This window comes from Prosopis cineraria, unplaced genomic scaffold (assembly GCF_029017545.1).
Source record: "Prosopis cineraria cultivar Desert tree isolate PC_DT_omini unplaced genomic scaffold, ASM2901754v1 PC496, whole genome shotgun sequence".
Taxonomy (NCBI): domain Eukaryota; kingdom Viridiplantae; phylum Streptophyta; class Magnoliopsida; order Fabales; family Fabaceae; genus Prosopis; species Prosopis cineraria.
This window is the reverse complement of record NW_026555821.1, coordinates 13,060-18,205: the sequence shown is the minus strand read 5'-3', so window position 1 is coordinate 18,205 and position 5,146 is coordinate 13,060. Positions and strand designations below refer to the sequence as shown.

At 32.1% G+C, this 5,146-nt stretch overlaps 1 long non-coding RNA gene across 1 annotated transcript; it reads left to right on the top strand.

Annotated features, from left to right (window-relative positions):
- Positions 1-3,790: 3,790 nt before the first annotated feature.
- Positions 3,791-4,844, top strand: LOC129297319 (uncharacterized). The gene is made up of 2 exons (XR_008590180.1): positions 3,791-3,943; positions 4,517-4,844. It is a non-coding gene; the product is annotated as an uncharacterized LOC129297319 (long non-coding RNA).
- Positions 4,845-5,146: the final 302 nt, after the last annotated feature.

The following is a 5,146-nucleotide window of genomic DNA, read 5'->3' as shown; positions in this document are numbered from 1 at the left end:
GTTTCCAGACTTTAGACCATACACTATCAGTATCATTCCACTCAAGTGCTTGTGAAGAAGTGTAAGCTGATTTGACAGTATCATTACATGGCTCGTTTTACCCTTCTTTCACTCGTAGATCTTGTAATGAAACATGAAGTTATGTAAACACGAGATCCGACAACTATATTTACTATATGGTGTAAATATAGTAAAGAGAATATTTTGGTCTAAATATTTTGGTCATCGGACCTTTTCTTTATTATTATGGTTTGGTGCGTATCAAGAACGCTAAATCTATAAGATCATGTCTGGAAACGTCCTTATAAAAGAAAAGGTTTTCATATCCTTTTCTGTACTGTTAAGTCCTATAATTCAGCTGCTCTTTTCATCTTTCACACTAGAGTCCCACTTTCTAAAAGAGAATTACTTAGGAGGTCATTGGGTCGTCTGAAAGAGGATAAAGGTTTTGGAATAAATTAAAGAGGAGATGAGACTGATGAGCAAAGATGTGTGAGAGGCATTTGTTAATCTCTGAATCTGAAGAACTTGTTTGAATTGAAGACGAAGTCCTGCAAGTCTCGAAGCTGCCATTTTTGACACCTTGTGAGCTTCTACCATGTTATTCCTATCCCTTAATTCTTCTCTTTTCTCATCCCACTTGCTTCATCCATCTAATCGATCCATTAACGAGAGTTAACCATTGGCATACGTAATGCCTATACCAATTTTAATTTTTACCTGTAACACCAACTTTTGTTTTCTCTTTCTACGGAATTAATCAGAAGCCAAAGCATATTATCTCCTGGAAGCTATCACATGGATGCTGCCATTGCTTTAATGCTCAGAGGAGCTTTATTGATAATCGTATTGGCCATATCAATTTCCAGAGCCATCAGATTCATCTCTCCTTCACCTTGTCATAGCCAACTTGTTTCTGTTGATGATAGGTAGCTTGCTGCTCCTAAATAATCTCATTCTAGCTTCTTGTTCGATTTGCTGCTACTATAACCCAACATTTCTTGACACTTGTTTCTATTTGCAGTTCTAAAGATCATGTTGTTTCAACTTCTAAGGTTTCTTCTTGTACTACTCAGTACGATGTATTCCTTAGCTTTCATGGGGAAGACACTAGCCACAATTTTGTGAGTTATCTCTACAAAGTACAGAGAACTTCGCAATGCAAACAGTCATACTTTTATGGATCACAAACTTGGAAAAGGAGAACAAATCGCGCCAGTTCTTTTGAGAACAATAGAGCAATCAATAATATCTGTCATTTTTTTCTCCAAGGATTATGCTTCTTCGACATGCTATATGGATGAGCTTGTTCACGTTTTGAAATGCAAGGATAAATATGAAAGGATTTTCCTCCCTATTTTCTACAACATAGATCCATCAAATATTCGGAAACAAACTGGGAGTTTTGGAGATGGATTTGCTAAGATTAAGAAGAGGTTTGAACACAACTAGATTGCTTAATGCTTTAATAAAATCAACAAGCTTATATGGGTGGGATTCCAATACTATCAAGCATCTTCATAAATATTTCCTTTTATTTAGGATTCTACTATATTGCTATAATTGTTCCAATTTTTCACTTTCTACCTAGTAAATATGCCTTTTTTTTTACTAACATTTATGTTGGACCTGAATCCAAACTTGTTGAAGAGATTGTGAAAGACATAGTGATCAAGTTGAACTATGAGTCATCATCTCATCTTGAAGGGCTTCTTGGTATTGCTCATCATATTGACAATATCGAGAAACTTCTAAGTGAGGCCCCCATTGTTAGAATATGAGGTATGGGCGGTGCGGGTACAGCCACACTTACTAAAGCCATAGTTGAAAGGCTGAAAGCTTAATTTGATGCATTTTCCTTTATTAAAAATATGAAAGGTCAATTAGCAAGAATTAGATTGGATAAGTTACAAAAAATTTCCTTGAAAAATTATTAATTAAAAGATGAGGACATTAACATCTGTGACATAAAATCCCCTTTTGTGAAATTTTTTTTTCTTATGCTTGATGATGTGGACAATTCAATAATAGATGGGGATTTAACTGAAGTGTATAATTGGTTTGAAAAAGGAAGTAGAATTATCGTCACTTCAAGAGACATGAAAATGCTTCTATGTTTTCAACATATCATGTTCTAAGTTTGGATTTTCATGATGCATTTCATCTCTTCAGTTTGAAAGCATTCAAGCAAGATGAGCCATGTAGAGATTTCATGGGGTTATTAGAATCAATAGTGAATTATTTTGAAGGAAATCCATTAGCGCTAATAGTGCTGGATTGCTTTCTTTATGGTAGACGAAAGCATGGGTGGGAAAGTGCTTTGGATGAACTAAATTAAGATCCACTCAAGCATGTTGTTAATGTTCTCAAAGTGAGTTTTGATGGATTGGACGACAGATAACAGAACTTGTTTCTTGACGTTTCATTTTTCATTAAGGAAGAACGAGTTAATATTTCTTTGGACATGATAAGACAATTACATTACTCTTCTGCAGATATTGATAGTAGTGTTCTTGGAGAAAGATCCCTCATTTCATTTGATCATAATGGCTATATTGAGATGCATGATCTGGTGAGGGAAATGGGCCTTCAAATAGCAAGACAATAGTCATTCTTTGGTCTTAAAAGCATCATTCGACGATGGAGGCACAAGGACATTGATGATTTTTTCATGAGTGATAAAGTAAAAATTTAGTAGAAAAATGACACAAGAACACCTCAAAATATGAAAATAACACTTAATTACTGCAAAATATGAAAATAACACTTAATAACACTTATTTGATCCTTAAAGACTTGTTTGATATTTTGAATTTTGATAAAATGACATACTTGTCTTTGGTAACTATTATAAAAGATGACTATTGTAATTGGGTTATTAAGTAAAATGAAATGGAAAAATGATTATTTCCTTTTTGCAAATTTATTTATCAATAAAGTGCAACTAAAATAAGCATTTTTAGAATAAAAGTAGTATTTTTCTAACCTGTTTATAAATCACAAGTTTTTAAAAAAGTAGTTATTTTTTATTTTATTTAGCTAATATAACACAATCAAAGTAGTCATTTTCTAAAATAATTACCAAGGGAAAACATGCTATTTTGTAAAAAAATTAAAATGCTAGACAAGTCTTTGGGACTAAATAATGATTATTGCATTTTGTGATACTTAATTGTCATCTCCATATTTTCAGGATATTTTTCTGGAAAAATTACAATTAATGACCCTCTAAAAATATTAATATCAATTAAAGATCATAACAATTTAAAATTTCAGTTAAGGATCATGGTTCTTAATTGGGATAAAAAAATATAATTTGTGAGGTGGGATTCATTAATACCACTTAGATATTCATTAATCCAACTTAAGAAAATTACTAACGTATATTGTAAAAACATAAAACCTTACTTGAGAATCGATTATTTCATAAAAAACACCACTTAAAAATTTACTAATCTAATTTAAAAAAATTTCTAACGTATATTGTGAAAATATAAAATCTCATTTCAAAATTGATTGTTTAACAAAATATTTCAATTTTGACAAGTCACTTTTTGTTAAACAATCGACTCATAAATAAGATTTTATTTTTTTACAACATATGTTAAATTTTTTTGATAAATTTTCAAGTTATATTTTATATTAAATTTTTATCATCGATGATCAATAAATGAGAATATATCCAGCAATTTTTGGGTGGGGGGGAAAGGGGGGGGGGGGGTTTAAAGTTTTCACTTTTTGTTGAGGGCGGAGTTGATTGGCAAATCCATCAGAAATTACGTGCCAAAAAGAGAGAGAACGTCGTTTTGACACCGCATTTATTTTCGCTTTGCAAAACAAGAGGTGCGGTTGGCCTGGAAGCAATCTCCGTCGTCTCTCCGTTTTCCTCCTTCATCGCCATTGAAGCTTAAGGAGCTTGTTTCCCTCTCTGGTCACTACAACGGTAAAGTTATTACCTCTTCTTCGTCTTCTTTTGATTAATCTTTCGTTGCGATGATCTCATATAATAGGTTTTGTAACTCCACCTGATTCCTAGTCCTCTGCACTTTCTTGTTCATTCTAAAAAAACAATATCTGCTTCTTATTGTTTTTTTTTTTTTGCTGATTTCGTGTCTGTTCAAAGTGTTCGTTCTAAACAAATTTTCTTCGATGCTTGGTAAGAATTCTGCGTTTAATAATTCTTTCTTTATGAACAACAAATTATTTTTTTTAAATGATATTTCTGGGCCTTTTTGTTGAACAAATTAACTGTAAAGTTTTGCTGCTAATGCTTATTTCCCCTATTTTATTTGCTTTCCCCATCTTCTGTGTTCATTTTCCTTCATCGTCTATAAGTTCAATTTAAAAAAAAAAAAAAGTAATATTTTTTTAGCCTGAGGATTGAATATATACATGTAAACAAATCTTCACTTTAATTATCTAATAAGAAAGCATTATTATTTAAATTGAAATTTCATAAATGTCATTATCTATGTTGCTTAAAATTTTCTTAACTCAAACCCAAAAAACTACACAGGCAGGAGAGGCTGAATAAATTGAAGGATAAGGATGATTCAGACATCCATCAGCAACATCGCCAAGACTGTCAAGGTTATGTATGGATTGGAGAAAGAAAGGATAATGTTGAATTATATTTAAACAATCTATTCCTTCAAGTCAATTTTTTCTCAATCCAAATATACATACCATTGCTCAAACCTGTTTAGCTAAAGGTCACTTCCAGCAATAAAAGCTAAACAGAGAGTGTACACAGTGATTCAGGTTTGCGAATAAATATGAACTGGAGTTCATGTTCTGGAGTAGCACAGACTTTAGCGCTCTGGATTTATGCTCCTTAATTGTGATATTGGGCTTTGATGTCGGGATAATTATGGAATCATGAGCTGCTAGAGATAGATTATTCATATGGTTTTTGGCCAGTGTGAATTATCTTTGCCTATAATTCATTCTCAAATTTGCACATTTAACTTGGCCCTTGAAACAATAGATGAGTTGTTCCTTTCTTGCTCTGGTATGCAAGTTAAACCGTCTTTCTATATATTTTAAAATGAAATTCTAAGAATAGTATGCTTTATAGCGTGAATTGGCTCGCAATAAGAAATAAGAATGAGAGAAATTGAATAAAAAAAAAAGTAAAAAGATGCAA